This window comes from Pan troglodytes, chromosome 4 (genome assembly GCF_028858775.2).
Source record: "Pan troglodytes isolate AG18354 chromosome 4, NHGRI_mPanTro3-v2.0_pri, whole genome shotgun sequence".
NCBI lineage: Eukaryota > Metazoa > Chordata > Mammalia > Primates > Hominidae > Pan > Pan troglodytes.
In genome coordinates this window covers 104127305-104145418 of record NC_072402.2, presented here as the reverse complement: position 1 = coordinate 104145418, position 18114 = coordinate 104127305, and the positions used below count along the sequence as shown (strand labels likewise).

The window sequence follows — 18114 nt, the reverse complement described above, 5'->3', positions numbered from 1 at the left end:
TGGATAAGTACAATCATGCCCAGTCACTGAAACAACATTGGACTTCAGTTGCTAAAACTAGAAAAGAAAACAAATCCAAACTAAATTTTCTGTATGTGCTTTTTATATTGTACTTACATTTCAAAAGAATCCGAATTTCTCCCTGCCCACCGTGTCCAACATAAGCATCATTTTTTTTTCTTGGAAAAGCTACTCCTTTTCCCACTGTTTAACACCTTCATATTTAATATCTTTAAAAATTGTTTTTAATTAATTCTGTCAGGAAATGTATACTGCATATTAATCCATCTCTCTCAAATATTCTTAGTAACCGTGAAACTTAACCTTCTTTTCTACTAACTTATAGGTTCCCTTCCTCTTTTGAAGTTCTGTAAGCATAAGTGTTTACAATGCATCAAGCATTTAAAGATTTTGAATGGTTAATTATTAAAAATTCCCTTTTGAATTGGATGGCACTCTTAGAGGCCATGTGGAAGAATCCAAAATTTCTTCATCACTAAAATGAAAATGATAAGTACATTAATCACTGTTTTTGGTGAGATTTGCTTATGTAAATCACAGTGTATGGCAACACATCCAAAACATGTTTAAAATATTGCTTTGAAAGCATTTCAAAACATTTTTTAAAATTTGCAACTTTACATAAAAATTATTTGATGATTTTCAATGCTATCTCAATCTCACAAAGTGAGGAAGACACACATACTCTTTGTTTTGAATTAAAAATAATACCTGAATAGTCTAAATTTTCTTGCATCAGATTAAAATGTAACTTGTCAACTTTCTTGCTAAATTGGTAGGACCTTGTTTTGTGGGGGTGGGCGAAGAGAGGCAAAAAAATAGTAAAAATATAATTTCCATTTTAAATAATACAGTGATGTATTGCAATTGCAGTAACATAACTATATAATTTTTTTTTCTGAAAGTAACCCAAATAGTTCCATTACCACTGTGAATAAGTCATTCAACCATTGTGGTTAGAGAAGTTTACTTTAACAATTTCCATGCTTAAGGCCTCTCACTAAACGATAATTCTGTGGTGGTGACTTTTTGGTGTGTCTAATTGTCCACAAAACCATACTTAAAACTGGCATTTCATGTAATTTAGAACCAAGTATTTAAAATAGAATAAGAAATATTTACAAAGCTGATTATTTCATAAAAATAGGGATCTCTCAAATGTCAAAGACATAAACATATATGATATTAAATACAGGTTTATACGTAGTATAATAAAAGACTGTGGTAAAAATACAAAAAGTAGAATACAGTTCCCATAAAACACGTTTGAAAATAAAATTTAATGTCACAGATTAATTTTTTAACAATCTGCTTTTATCAATTTATTGTTTAAGCATTTCCTAATGAAGGCAAACAGCACTAGCAAAACTTTCTAAATTTTCCTAATATTCTAAAATATGTATATATTAATTACCATAGCGATAAAGTAATTATCCTGTGTATCTAGGTTTTAGATGTGTGACATTAACGAAGAACTCTGGTTTTAAGCCTATATATTTTTTCTGAGGTAGACAAAAAAAGGGATCCTCATTGCAAGCCTTTCTCAAAATTAGTGTAACCCTCAGAACAGCCTGAGTTTTAGCTGGCCTCAGAGAATGTTTACAAAAACTGACGAAATTTCATCATTACGGCACTCAATGATTGAAGCCAACATATCCAATAAACCTCTATTGAACTTTGTGCTGAGGTTGTGAGCATGATGCAGAGATAATTTGGAGTGGGATGGTAGTTCGTTTTGTCCATAATGAGTTTTCGGTTTAAAAAAAAAATTATACGCATATAAAATAGAGACTGATTTTTCTTTTCTTTTCTTTTCTTTTTCTAGTCTCAGAAAGCTTATAAAACTGCTTATAGGAGAGGGCGAGAAGGGGCCGCCGCCGGCCTCCCCCGCCGGGCAGTCGGAGACTGCCTTGCCAGTGGCCGCCCCCTTCTTCCTGCTGTACCCAGGCGATGGAGGAGCCGGCTTCGGAGTGCGCCCGCCGCTGAGCAGCAGCGCTCCTGGAGGACCCCGCTGTCGCCTGCTCCCCGCTACCCTTCCTGCTGCTGAGCTACCTGAGCAGCAGCGCTGCAGCGGCAGCGGCAAGCACCATCCTAATTATCTCATGGCTAAGGAACACATGAACCTCATGAACACGGCCAAGCTGACTATCAAGGGCTTGACTGAATCAGCTCTGAACCTGGAGAGGACTCTTGACTCTGACTATGCACCTCTTCAGCAATTCTTTGTGGTGATGGAGCACTGTCTGAAACATGGCTTGAAAGCTCTAAAAAAAAAAAAAAAAAAAAAAAAAAAAAAATCTTGGACAAAATAAATCCTTCTGGGGGGCTCTAGAACTGGTAGAAAAGCCTGTTCCAGGAGCCGCAGAGATAACAGCAAGTGTTAAAGATCTTCCAGGACTTAAGACGCCAGTAGGTAAAGGAAGAGCCTGCCTTCGCTTGGCATTAATGCAAAAGAAACTTTCAAATATATGAAAGCTTTGATCAATAAGAAAGAACTTCTCAGTGAATTCTACGAACCCAGTGCCCTTATGATGGAAGAAGAAGGAGCCATAATTGCTGGCCTGTTGGTGGGTCTGAATGTAACTGATGCCAATTTCTGTGTGAAAGGAGAAGACTTGGACTCTTAGGCTGGAGTTACAGATTTTTCAATGTATCTCAAGGACGGGAACAGCAGTAAAGTTAGTGAAGGAGACAGTCAGATTACTGCGATTCTGGACCAGAAGAACTTTGTAGAAGAACCCAACAGACATTTGAATGCTACTGTAAACAACCTTAAGGCAAAAGTAGATGCATTAGAAAAATCCAACACTAAACTGACAGAGGAGCTTGCGGTTGCAAACAACAGGATTATTACCTTACAAGAAGAAATGTAACGAGTTAGAGAGGAAAGTTCCTACATACTGGAATCCAGTTGAAAGGGTCCCAAGCAAGACAGAACTGCAAAAGGGCAAGCACTAAACGAAGCAAGAAAGCATTTAAAAGAAGAGACACAATTACCACTGGATGTAGAAAAAGAACTGGAGATGCAGATCAGCATGAGGCAGGAGATATGAAGATGCTGGAGAAGGATGTCTGTGAGAAGCAGGATGCCCTGGTATGTCTTCAGCAGCAGGTGGATGATCTCAGGCCCCTCAAGCATGAACTTGCCTTTAAGCTGCAGAGTTCAGACTTAGGAGTAAAACAGAAAAGTGAACTAAATAGTAGCTTGGAAGAGAAGACTAATCAGATGGCTGTTATCATTAAACAACTTGAACAAAGATTGCACCAGGCTGAGCAAAGCTGTCGGTCTGCTGAGTTGGACAACTGGCTCTTCAAACAGGACTTTGAAGACAAGATCAACTGTCTGCAGCTAAAAGTCGAGGAGCTCACCAGGCAGCAGAACCAGCTTGAGTTAGAACTAAAACAGGAAAAAGAAAGAAAATTACAAAACAACAGGAGTATCCCAGGAAAGGGTTCCCAGAAGCCAGAATCCAAGATGGATGGGAAGCATAAAATGCAAGAGGAAAATGTTAAACTAAAAATGCCTCTGGAAGAAAGCCACAGACTGCAACCCCACCCTATGGATGAACAGGATCAGCTGCTGCTCTCTGAGAAACCACAGGTATGTCAGCTACGCCGGGAAGATGTCAGCCTAACAAAGAATGTGTGTAAGAACTGCAGAGGAACCTTCTGTGATGCCTGTTCAACAAATGAACTGCCTCTTCCTTCAACTATGAAGCCTGAGCGAGTTTGCAGCCCCTGTCACAAGCATCTGATGAAGCAATATTCCACCAGCCCATCATAAGACTGGAGGCCAAGACCTGGACCGAAGAGTTTATGCAAGCTAATCTGTACCTGTATTTTAGGTGTCAGGATCTCCTAGAGCCAGTCCCTAGAGTGAACTAAAGAGTTGATAGGAATTAACTAGATCCAGGGAGAAAAGGCAGTGTTTGGGGTTACTGGAAATTTTGCTTGTTTTCCCTAATAATTGTATGAATAAAAGCGAACTCACTTGAGCCCTTCTCTTCTAAATCTAAACAACCTGACATTGAAGGTTTGCTTTATAGCATATCTTTGGAAAGGCAATTCATTTTTATGATTAGTGATAATAATGTTGGGGTGGATGTAATGGGAGAGAGAGTCCAAGCAAATAAGAATAAAAAGGAAAACAATCATCTCCTTCTATAACATTTGCAGATTCAAGGGAGAGAGATAGATGCTGAGATCAAAATGACAGATGTTACACATTTGCCCAGGTGCTGTTAGACATAAACATTGTTTCCTCTTCACCCCTACTAACTATCTCTTTAAAGTATCTCTACCAAACTTTGAATCCAATCTCAGGGAAAAGAAATTCAAGAGTAATATAAATTCTGAATGTATTGAAAACAATATTATAATATAATTTCAGGACCAGAATCTTTTGGTCTTTATCTACAAGAGTTTTCATTATCAAAACAAAGAACATTTGTTTTTCTACTTAATGACTTCAAAATAAATAACTGCCCTTTTCAGAATCTCCTTCCACAAAACAAACCAACTCTTCCCCATTCCCTCCATCCTCTCCAAGTCGTAATGGAAATTGTAAGGAGTTTTAAAAATAGGGTTTGGCTTTTGCAAATAGAAGATTTTGATTAAAGCAAAGTCAAATATAGAGTCAAACAAGTTTAATTTGTTTTCTTGAGACAGGATCTTGCTTTATTTCCCAAGCTGGAGTGCAGTGGTGCAATCACAGCTCACGTTCTGAACCCCTGACCTCCCGGGCCTCAAGCAATCCTCCTACCTCAGCTTTCCAAGTAGCTGGGAATGGCTTCTTTTTATTTATTTATTTATTTATTTATTTATTTATTTATTTATTTATTTATTTTGCGATGGGGTCTCATTGGTTGCTCAGGCTGGTCTCAACCTCCTGGGCTCAAGCAGCCCTCCTGCCTTGGCTTCCAAAGTGCTGGGATTACAGGCATGAGCCACCACATATGGCCAAGTTTAATTTGTTGATGGCTGAGAACAGTTAGCTCAGAATACTTATTATATTGTTTTATGAATAAGGAATTCCTTATTCTGTGTCATGAATCAGAGCTGATAGATGCTTTCTTGGAAAGGGCAATACAGTCATCCCTTGGTATCCTTGGGGGATTGGTTCCAGGAACCCCACTGGATATCAAAATCCTTGGGTGCTCAAGTCCCATTATATAAAATGGGTTATATGGTATTTGCATATAACCTACATACATCCTCCTGTGTACTTTAAATCATCTGAAGATTACTTATACCTAATAAAATACACACACATCACTTCATTTGCATGGATTCAATATAGTGCTTGGTGTTCAGCAAATTTAAGTTTTGCTTTTTTGGAACTTTGTGGAATGTTTTTTCTGAATTTTTTTATTGGCAGTTCTACATGGATGTAGAACTTATGGATATGGAGGGCTGACTGTACTCATACAACTTTGAGTAACAAACTCTTTGGGGGAAAAGAGGGAAGTGTATTGAGCAAGAGAAGGAAAGAAACATTATATACTATTTTTATTCTGTTACATGTGTCTGTAGATTGTTTGATTGTAATCAAGACCTTAGAAGAAATGATTCTGTGACTGGTTTAGAATTCTGGGGTGGAAACATCCTGGAACCATGTTATTTAATAAATTCTGTCTTCTGGAAAGGGTTACAACCTGGGAAAGAGTTGTTATTCCAAAAGTCAGCCTGTTACTTGGTGAAGCTGAAGTTTAAGAGTTCTAGGGAAAAATAAAATCAAATAATTCTAAAAAAATATATACCAGCTCTTTATACCACACATTTAATTAATATTATAGAATTCCTTATGGGAAAGAATATCTAATCATTTTCTTTTTAAATGAGAGGGCAACTCAGTCTAGTTTTATGTCCCTATGATCATTGAAATATGACAGAATATATGATTTTATTTTCAGCTAAATGCTTCTGCACAAATGGACTTTTAAAATCAACAACTGTATTACATTTAATCAATTCTTTTATTTTAAAAATAATGAGGTTTATTATTAGTCTTGTCAGAGGAAACAAATGAATAGCTTTCAAGCAAATAAATGAATTATCTATAAAATTGTCATTGACAAGGGATCTATATTTTATGCATGTAAATAATAAAGAAATAAAAATTGAAATTGAAAAAGCCCTCCTACAGGATTATTTTAAATGTCTGCCTGGTCATTGTCTACTCTAAGACCTTTATGATACAATCATAAACACTTAAGTTCTTTGGTATTAAATTCATATTTTCTCATTGGTTTGATGGGGTTAAACTAGCTCTATGTATTCTACTAAACAGTGAGAATTTTCCGGAAAACAGATATAAGACACTCAAATCTTTAACTCAAAACCTAAAGTCTTCTATATTTTCTGAATGAAAGATGTATATAAATGATGTTGGCATACATAACATTTGTTAAAGAAAATTATTTCCATGTCCAAATTTCTAAATCAAATTCATGTTTCTCACTCCAGGTTTTAGACATATTTCATACTGATTATCCTGACATTCATCTTTTCTTGACTTCCTGACACAGGCATCACTCTCAGCAATCTAGCTGATGAGTCTTGCTTAAAATTTCAATTACACATTGTCTCCTGCCCTATCAAGACTTATACTCTTTTAAGGCAAATTTCTCCTTTATAACTGATAAACTATGCATTCAGTGTTCAAACAAGGTTATCAGCCCCTGACTGGAGAAGCAGATTGATGAACAAAAACAATTACTTTGACAACAGAAAGCATAGAAGACAACTCTTTGAAGCGCATCATTCTCAATGGCATAGGAGATTCCCAAAGACCACATTTAAAAAACAAAAAAAAGAGTCAACAGAAATGAGCTAATGTTCTCTATGTACTTGGAAATATAAATAGAGAGAAAAGGACAAAATACTTTTTAGGATTCTGGAATTTGAGCTGGAAGGTAATAGGATATAAATAGGAAATAAAGCCCTTGATTATTAGAAAAAGAAAAACTGAAAGAAAAAATTCACAGCAGTCTTATAGTAGAATAAAATAAGGTTTGGTTCACATATAATGGTGTGACATAAAGGTAACACATTCTATCCTGGACAGAGCTCTACAACATAACAAAGATAATAAAGAACTAATATTTATTGAGCTTACTTAAGACACGATTATAAGGGCTTTAGTTGCATTAATCTACTTAATAGTCACAATAGACCTATGAGATAAGAGCTAAAATTTCCCATTTTTACAGATGGAAAAACTGAGGCTGATAACATGTCCTAGGTCAACAAATTATAAATGTCAGATCCAGGGTTTGAACTTAGCGATTTGAAGTCAGAGTGACAATCACTTTGCTTCCATATTCCTCTTTAGTTAAGTGATAAAGACAAATGTGCAACCAGAAAATATCAGGAATGTAAGTTAAAGCTATAATTGAGGGATGCAGAGTGGTCTATGGTGACTCAGAAGAATGCAGAGTACTGTTAAGACTTTGTTTCTGGATCTGTGTGCTGTTTACACAACTCTGTTCAATTCCTGGAAGTCATTAAGATGTGCGCTTATAAATTGTTAACTTTTATGTATATGATATTTAAGTGTTTTATTTCAATAAATATTTCCATATAATCAAATTACATAGATGGAACATATAGTGGAACATTTTCCCCAAGTGTGGCAAAACATAAAAGATTTAAAAGGATATTGCATATTTTAGTACTACTGTCAATAGGAGACAGTCAATTAACTGTACCAGATATAACGATCTATATATAGAGAGATATAGATTGCATAAATATATATCTACATATCTATAGATAGATAGACTGGTATATTCCCAGTCCCTCAGCCCTTTATTTATACTATATGATTTAAGAACAGGTATATTAGCATTATGATTATAGATTGAAAAGAAAAATGAACTTTATATTCTAGCATTGTTATTGATGCTAAAACTTTTTGAAACTATGGAGCTGTATTTTTTTAATGCTTCTTTTAAAAATTCATATTCATCTAACTGGTTGTGAGTGAAGAAAACACAATTTTAGCCTTAAATGTTCAAAGCAAATAGCACACTGTCCCTTCAACTGCTGGTGCTAAAATTAAAGAAATTTTCAGTCTCATCTTCATGGCAATGAGTCTCATTTAAAAAGTCATTTTTTCTCTAATAACATTTGCATACTTTATTTTTAGAATAAAACTTCAGATTTCTTCCTATTGGAAAAATGCAATTTAATTTGTAATTTTAAAATTTGGTCCTTGAGTATTAATGTTAAGCATGATAAAATAGTTGCTATATATATGTGTGTGTCTGTACATTATATATATGTAGAGAAAGAGACAGGAGTTTGTTTTTTATCTACAAAAACTTACTTCTGTATAATTTGCTACATAGAAGTAAGTTTTTGTAGATAAAAAACAAATAAATAAGACATAAAAGAACAAACTAGACCAAGCATAATTTCCAAATAGTTTACACGTATTTAGTGTTTCTTACTTTAATACTATTTTAAAAATCACTAGGATTTTGTTTTCCAAGGATCTTCACTCTCACCAACAGTTCTATGACAGTTCTTGGGAACTAAACTGTGTGAATTTGAGAAGCCCCATTCGGTTGACTGGGAATTAAAAGATACAACAATATACAGGTTACAGAAAGAGATGGCACCATGGTCTTAAAAACTCTGATTTTTTTTTTCTCTTCCTGCTCCCTGTAAGCTGTGATAGCCGAAAGAAGAGTATAGAACATTTTCTTGACAGTATTTCTGTCTAGAACTGTGAAATAAATAGATGATAAATTAATATTCCATTATTATTATTACCTTTTAGTTTAAAAAATAGTAATTAGGATTACAGTCAGAGGTGAAGGAATTCTTCCAAGGATAGGGGAAACATATGGATAACCAGGGCTGTGGTAGGTAGAATATAGCCCCCAAAGATGTTCATGTCCTGCCCCACGAAACTTATGAGTATGTTACACTACATGGCAAAGGGAAATTAAGTTTTTGGATGAAACTAAAGTTGTCAATCACCAGAAAAAGTGATTATTCTGGATTGTCTAGGCAGATCCAATCACAAGCATCCTTATCCTATTAAGGTTATTTTATCTACAAAAACTTACCCTATTAAGGTTGCTTGTCATGGGATCTGCCTAGATAATCCAGAATAATCACTTTTTCTGGTGACTGACAACTATAGTTTCATCCAAAAACTTAATTTCCCTTTGCCATGTGGTGTAACATCCAATCACAAGCATTCTTAAAAGTGCAAATAGGGGCCAGGGGCGGTGGCTCACGCCTGTAATCCCAGCACGGTGAGAGGCTGAGGCAGGTGGATCACCTGAGGTCAGAAGTGCGAGACCAGCCTGACCAACATAGTGAAACCCCGTCTCTACTAAAAAATGCAAAAAATAGCCGGGCATGGTGGAGGGCGCCTGTAACTCCAGCTACTTGGGAAGCTGAGGCAAGAGAATCACTTGAACCCAAGAGGTGGAGGTTGCAGTGAGCCGAGATCATGCCATTTCACTCCAGCCTGGGCAACAGAGCAAGACTCGGTCTCAAAAAAAAGTGCAAATAGGAGGTCGAAGAAGATCAGAGAAAGAGTTTTGAGAACAAAAGACAAAAGGAATGTTAGAGTGATGTGATGTGAGAAGGACTAGCCCAGAAGTTGTTGGCTTTGAAGATGGAGAAAGAGGGCGAAGAGGCAAGGAAAATGGGTGGCCTGCTGAAGCCAGAAAAGTCAAGGAAAGGGATTCTTCTCTAGAGCATTCAGAAGAGAATGCGGACCTGCCGACACCTTGATTTTAGCCGGGTGAGATATGTGCTGGATTGCTAACAGAACTATTATAAAATAATAACTTCGTTTTGTTTTAAGCACCTTAATTTGTAGCGATTTGTTACATCAGCAATAGAAAACTAATACAACCACTATGAGCTATATTTTCCAAGAAGCAAAACAGATATGCTGTTACAGTTAACTCCTCAAACTGCATGGGCATAGACTGGGCACCAGAACAAATGTTCAGCAATTTTCTACAAAGCTGGGTAAGGAATCTCAAACTTATTCCAATTTATAAAATATAAAACATGCATCCACCAGCACATTCGTGTTGGAAAGCAAAAGAATACACTTCGCTGTGCACTGTAGGGGAACTGGCAGAACGAAGATTGGTTCCAACCAGAGCTCTTAATGCTGTCACTGAGGCCTGAAAAGCACCTGCTTACACATCATCTGCTTTAGTACCTCTGTCTCTGGTTATTGGGCAATGATTCAAATAGTACATTTTCTGCCAACCCAAAGCAGTTCTATTCCCATTCCCTGCAGTTCCAGCTCTCGGAGCAGAAGGTCGTTGTGCACTAGCAATAACTTTGTAGTATTTTAACAAGGGATCCAAGGAAAAAGATTGAGCTATGAAATATGGCTTGAGATGCAATTAATTCTTGCTGTTGCAAAGGTAAACGGGGACTCAAGTAAAGGAGAAATTTAAATTCCCCTTTTGCTGTTACCTATAATTGTGTTCTCTCAGGATGCAAATCATCAGAGGAGAAGAGTTGATCCGAGTCAAATATGTTGGAAAACTGCTTCAGTTCAGTGCTGCCAAAGTTGGCATCAGATTGAGCTGTCTCTGGTACTCAATTGCCAACAGCAGAAATGTAAGCCACAGAAAGAGGAACTTCACAGGGAGATCCTGAACTCTGTAAAAATTGTTCATTCATGAGTTGGCAAGAAGTAGATGAAAGAGACACAGTATACAGAATGAAAGTCTAAGGTGGGAGTAAATATTGTAAAACTATTATTTTAATGAAGAAATTTATATATTTGTTCCCAAGGTGTGTGTGTGTGTGTGTGTGTGTGTGTATTATATAATATAATATATATATATATTAAAAGAAGAAAAAGATTAGGCTTATTCACATGCAATGTAGGAATCATTGCAAACAAGAAGTATTAATTTTGCTCCTAGAAGCCAGAGCATGACATAGTCATTGGATTGATTGGATCCTTACAAAACAGATCAGATTGTGTAGTCTGCCTTAGCTATTTTTTTTCTGCTCTTTTGCAATCAAACTAGTCATGCAAGGTAGTCTGACTGTTTTTGATAAAATGTCTGAGTAGAGTCTCTGTGAATCTGAATTTTTCCAGGTTCAAAACACCAGGGAAGCAAAAGTGACATTTATGTATTTTATAACTTATTTTCATTGTCTGTGATTATTTCAGATTGAATGGAGTTATGGAAATATGGGACCTTCTGACATCTCCTGATTGATGAACTATAGCTCTGATTTTTATGATGATTGATTTTATTTTTCAATTGTTTTGATTTCTGAAAATTTTAACACCCACTTAGCATGAGATTGATAATGGTTATTTTTCATGTAGAAAATCTGACTTAGATTTATGGAATTGCTTGACATATTTCAGAACTACTTGTACATGTGAACTTCTATTATTTTGTTCATATATGAATTTGAAATGAAACAGGAATATCTGCTATTATATTAGCATGAGAAGGGCAAGTTCTTATTATTGGCACCACCATTTCTCATGACAGAAAAATGCTGTAGTTTATTACATTATTCCTAGAAGAATGGAGATATATATATAGATATAGATATATATACATAAAATATATAATATGCCATTCCAGCAATATCACATTAGTGCAGAAATTACTGCTTTGAAGGGATAAAGTATTTTCATATCCTCAAATAAGTTTTCAAACAGTCACCATACATAATAAAAAGAAAGAACAGTTCATTTTTGGCCCCAGCTGGCCAACAGGCATTTATTATCAGTTACACTTACACATGTCAGTGTGAGTTCATCAAATCTAAAAGATTTTTCACCTCCACTTGATATAATCATAGAAATTTTGAGTTGGATATGACCTAAGACATAAACTTGCCTAACCACTCACCTAAAGTAGAAATTATCAATGTCAATATCTCTGATAAGTGGTCATCAATCATATGTTTCAAATACTAGAAGTGACTAGAAACTCGATGCTGTTTGAGTCAGGTCATTTATCTGCTGAACAGATCAATTTTCTAAGATATTCTGTTATGGTAAAGAATCTTCATCTCTTTAATATCTTCATATTGGTTCTGTATCTAGTCTCTGTAGCTCTAAGACTATCATAGCTGCTACTATCTTTCTGTATTCTTTATCTCAACATTCTGTTTACCTTTAATCCTATCTTTGCACCTTGAACATATTCTCCAGCAACCTTCAAGTAGATTGCTCACCATGTTTTGGATGCATGCTGATTGTTTAAAACACTCCTAAAACCTGACCTGAGAGCTTAATTGGGTTTTTCCAATGTAGACTTTAGGGCAAGTTATTTGCTTTCAGTCTTTTTGAACACTATTATTTCATTGAAAACCATGATTTTTAATTATTATATAAATAGTCTTGCTTGATTAGACCTCAAAACACTTTAGTTTATTTCATTTTATTCTTTCAAAAATATTATTCAACCAGAATTGCCCCTTCCCACTCCCCAACCCCTAACACACACATATTATTTGCAATTTTTTTTAAAATACAAATGCAACACTTCACATTTTCCCTGTTGATTATTGCTGGGACATATTATTGTACTTTTTAAATGTCTTATGCAATGCAGTGGTAAGCACAGTACAGTGTGAACCTAATCTTTTAAAGCTTGGCTTCTAGCGGTTCATTCAAGTCATCCATTTAAAGAAATAATAAAATTTGGCAAGAATGAGGTGAAAGACAGGTCTTTATGATATATTATGAAAAGCCTCCTTCTCTTAATTATCATTCTTACTATAACATATCTCTGAAGTGATATGAAATTCCTTCTGATACTTGAGATAAAAATTTCCTGAAACAACACATCATTAAAATGTGTAGGTATTTCCTCATTATGTATGTTCTTTCTAAAACTTCAATTATTTTAATATACATTTGTTTCACCCACTTTAGTTTGAAGGGCATTTTATACCCTGTTAAACATCAGTATTATGCTAGCTACTCTTACCATTTAGGGACAATCTGCTGCATTACCTCCTAGCATTTTGGATAAGCATTGACTCGTTTTCAACTCTAGGTTTCCTGCAACCATTATTTTTGGTTGGCAACATTATTTTTTATTCATCCTTCGTGATGGATACTTTTTAATATTTTACGTGTAGTGTTTTCAAGTATTATCTTTTTGGAGACATACTGTTTTTCACTCTAAAGGTCTCTTCAGAATAAAAACTTATACATCTTTAGAAATAGGAAAGTTAAAATAAGTGAATTAATGACTCTCTTAAGCAATGCATTTTTTTAGATTCATTCTTCTTTCTTGAGATATAATTATCTCACAATTTCTCATAAAAGATTTTCTTCTTTGATGACATTGAGAAGTATATTTCTAACTTTTCAGGTACAAATATTGGTCTTCAAGTTATCTCTTTCAACCATTGTCATCTAATTCTAAGTTGTCTACTTCTTGTAAGACTCCCAAGTCCTTCTTTTCTGTGGACTTGAAGTAAATCCACAGTAGCAGCTTCCATTGCTTCTTATGGCTTCCACGAAATAAAATTTCAATAAATAAGAATTCATCAGATACCCCATTTGAAGACTTGCTTTTCCACAAATGCTTCCATAATAACCCACTAGTTATTCCATCATTGCCAACTCTGCAGCCTATTTCAGAAGTTCATAAACACTACTTACCATTTCATTTAACTAGTTAATATCTACATAGTTTATACTGATGTAAATTGCCATGTTTTGTTAATTTGCAGACACTCTCCTGGGTTTATACACTAAGTTTTCTGGATATATATTTAGTTGTAACTATTTCTCTTGTCCAATCATTCTATTAAGTCTGTTTGTGATTAACAATACACACACTTTCTTGGAAATAATATGATCAAGAGACCAATTTTACTATGTACAAGGAACAATAATGTCCATTAATAGTCTAAATGAATAGGCAGGATGACAAGGCACACAAGATAGATCAATAGCTTCACAGTGGGTTTAGCATTTTCAAGTGATGGAGAGTCTTCATGTTCTAGATACATTTTTCTTTCAGGATCATATCTTCTCTTTCTTAAAAGTAAAATTAGACAGAAAAAAAGATAGTACACACTTAATATCTGACCATGGCTAAACTTTGGAAAATACTGAGATGCAAATATTACCACCTCCTTTCATAAGTCCTCAAGTATACCTACGTACACATACAAACAAGAAAGCAAGCCAGTATAACTGTAGTAGAATCTGTGTGTTATAATCACAGTGTTATTAGAGTTCTGAGGAAGGAATATCATATTTGGGTGTTACAAGCAAGGGCTTTCTTTGTGCAGGTGTTATGGGCCAAAAATTGTATCCCCCCAAAAAATTCACACATTGAAGCCCTAACCACCTTGGAGATAGGGGCTTTAAGAAGGTAATTACAGTTAAATAAAGTTACAGCATGCGGCCCTAATCCCATAGGGATTAGGGGTTCTTATAGGGGGAGAAAAAAACCTTCCTTATAATGATAATACTGTGACAAGATTTTTCTTTTCCTTAGTTATATTGTACATATAATGATGAATGTAATGGAATAATATATTTGTTAATGAAAGATCTATAGATGATAAGTAAGGAATTTTCCAGTGGCTGTACCTGTTACTGTTAAAAATGCAATGTGGCAATATGCATGGCAACAACTCAAGGATTTTTTGAGCCCATGGAGATCTTCCATCACCAGGTATTACAGGAGATAGAACTGATGTGCAGCACAGACCCCTCCCTGCATCTCCTGCTACTGCTGACTCAATGTACTGCATGTGAACATGACACGCTTTGTGACAGCATACCTGCCTACCACACCAGCCAAATGGAGCCCTAGTCTTCATTCAAATGAAGCTAATCATTAAACACATTTATTTAGAAACTATTTATGGTTTTCATATTTATAATGTAGCATACATGTAAAACTCATGTGTTCACTGTAATATATATGAGTCAGAACTGAACTGGTAATAAAATGGCATGGAAGAACGGAGTGTTGCACAAGCATGCCCAGACTCTGAAAAATACTTTTTATATGCTATCATGCTTTAATCCATACAATAATTCTATGAGGCAGAAACTAGGCTTGTCTCTAGTTTATAAACAAACATACCAAGGCAAAGAATGAGTCAGTGACTTGTTCAAAGTCTCAGAGGCAAGTCTTGTATTTAGGTCAATCTTAAGTCCATGGGCTCAATCATCATGCTAGAATGATTTGGATAGGGGACATGTGTTAAGGTGACAAATGTATAAAATGTATTTAAAGATACTCAAGTTTTCTGTGGAAATTTTCTGGCTTCTGCTGTCTGACAAACCTCAGCTTCTAGTAGTTTAGGTTAATGAGTAGGCTGTGTATTAGTGCTTTCTTTCAGTTAAGATAGAGAATGAAGACTAAAGGAATGAGCAATAATCATGATGAAACATAATAAGGACTTTGGGGAAAAGTGACCTGAGTTACTTGGTTCAACTCAACCAGCTGAACCAATGGTTGAGTTGACCTATGCTCAGGTTTACGGGATAACTTTGTTTTCTCTGTGCCATGTAAAGATGCCGTAGACCAAATACACCCTTTAAAGATAGATCTTACCAAGAACTCAAAAACAAAGCACGTACTATAAACAAAACAAAATAAAACAAAACAAAACCCTGGACTAAAGAAAACAAGTTACTCAGGAAATTATTATTTTTATTTATGTTGGATACCTTCTTCTGTTGTGGTTTTAGAATAAAGCATTGAATATAAAAAGCGAAAATGGGATTTAACCTCTACTTATATCCTTCTGAAGAATTACAAAATTGATAAAATGAATTTTTTTTTTTTTTTTTTGGAGATGGAGTGTCATTCTGTCGCCAGGCTAGAGTGCAGTGGCACAATCTCAACTTACAGCAACCTCTGCCTTCTGGGTTCAAGCCATTCTCCTGCCTCAGCCTCCCGGGTAGCTGAGATTACAGGCATGTGCCACCATACCCAGCTAATTTTTGTATTTTTAGTAGAGACAGGGTTTCACCATGTTGGTCAGGATGGTCTCGATTCCTGACATTGTGATCTACCCGTCTTGGCCTCCCAAAGTGCTGGGATTACAGGCATGAGCCACCATACCCGGTCAAAATGAACATTCTTAAGAGAATTGAAGGAACTGGATAGTAGAAATTCATTAAAATAAAAGAACATTATACAGCAGTCTTACATTGGCTAAGATAGATAGAAAAACATCTTTGTAATAAAGTAAAAGAAGAATAGAAACCTAAATCAAGACAATAGATGAAGTAACAAATCATTTCAAAGGTCATATTTCAGTTTTGGTTTTATGAGGTGTAAAATGCCTGAATCACAGGAAAGTAGATGATTCTCCAAAATCTCAGACTTTTTGAGAAAATACTGTTTAAAAGAAGAAAAAAAAAAGCTATTGCTATTAGAATGCTCAGCAACATGAAAGGATGTTTGTTCCTTTTTATATCAATGACAACAGCCCTCTTGACAAGAGACAGTAACAAATTATGAAGCCTGGAAATTGTACTCCTTACATAAAAGCTTGAGTTACTCTACACATTTCTACTCTACTCTGCCTCAAGCTATTATTCATCTCCTAGCTCTCCTTTGGTCTTTCTTTCTTCCTCCTTCATTTAATCCCTTTCTCTCCTTTACCTCATCAATATATATTTTAAGCTTCTACTATAGGCACTTCCAAGTCTTGAAAAAAATGCAGATAAAGTGAACTCCCTAAAAAGTCTCATGAGGTGGTAATAACAGAAAAGTTAAAAAAAATAGTGATCGCTCATTTATGGAGAACCTAATGTGCATGTCTCATTTTCTTTCATAATCACAATATGAGATTGGTACCGTATAAAATATGAAGAAACTGGGACTCCTAATTTTTAGAAAGTTGTCAAAAGATTGAGAGATATGTAAGCAAATGTCTTTGATGCCCCCCAAAATTAAGCCAACAAGCTTAATAGCATGCAGGTATTATTACTGAGGTATAGAAGAAAAAAACCCAGTGAATTTTAGGTATGTTTGTTGGGTATAAGGGAGGATTGAGAAGCCATAAAATGCTTGGTAGCGAAGATGATGTGAACTTGGTTTGAAGAATAGTGTATTAAATTGATGGATAATATGGAGGGATTTGGGCACACAAGCAGTATTTGAAAAGACACGATAATATGGGAAAACATAGGATATTTGGTGGACCACAATTTATGAAGTATAACTGCATTACAAGATACACTTACAAGAAAGTAAGTGATAATCCACATATAGATTTTTAGCAGAATAATTGCACAATTAGGTTGCATTTCTAAAATTTCCTCCCAAATAATGAGGAGGGAAGCAGAATAGTTTAGGAGAGAAATGATAAGAACTCAAGTAGTTATGGTGTAGACAATAGCAGCACTTTGAGAGATATTTTTTGCAGCAACTAAGTTTGTGTCTAGCACATCCTCTTTTACAATACTGGACAGACATATGCAACTTATAAAACCTTGGTGCTTGGTGATTCATCTTTACATTGTGTTGTGTTTTTTTGTTTTGTTTGTTTGTTTAATGACAAATACAACTTATAAAACCTTGGTGTTGGTGATTCGTCTCTACATTGTGTTGTTTTTAGTTGTTTTTTTCTGTTTGTTTTTGGTTTTTGTTTTTTTAATGAGTAAAAGGGAATAGTGACTGTAGTATATTCGAAAGCAATGCATTGCTTTTAGAATAGCATGCATTTTCAAGTTTGTATGCCATTCTATAATGCAAAAATTAACTACTTCACCTGACTGTATCAATGATTGCATATATGCCGCACTTCCACTTATATTCAACATACATCTGCATGAATCATAATCTTCATACTGCACAGACAAAAACATTCCACCAAATAGATTTTAATGACATTAATTATGTATTCTATACACAATAACCCTGTTTACAAATCAGTTTTTTCAATATTAATCTCATATTAATTAATGCAAACATGAAGCGAAAAATAGTTATAATTCACTTACTATGCTCTTGCTGTTAGGAAAATTTGATGAAATTTAATTGGTTTAACATGTTTGAAATACATCTCACAATCAGGCCAGGACTGGTGGCTCATGCCTGTAATCCCAGCACTTTGGGAGGCTGAGGTGGGTGG

The 18114-nt window shown here is 35.2% G+C and overlaps 1 pseudogene; it reads left to right on the top strand.

Annotated features, from left to right (window-relative positions):
* The first annotated feature begins 2108 nt into the window (after positions 1 to 2108).
* On the top strand, positions 2109 to 3821 carry LOC471593 (protein RUFY3-like; annotated as a pseudogene).
* The last annotated feature ends 14293 nt before the right edge of the window (positions 3822 to 18114 follow it).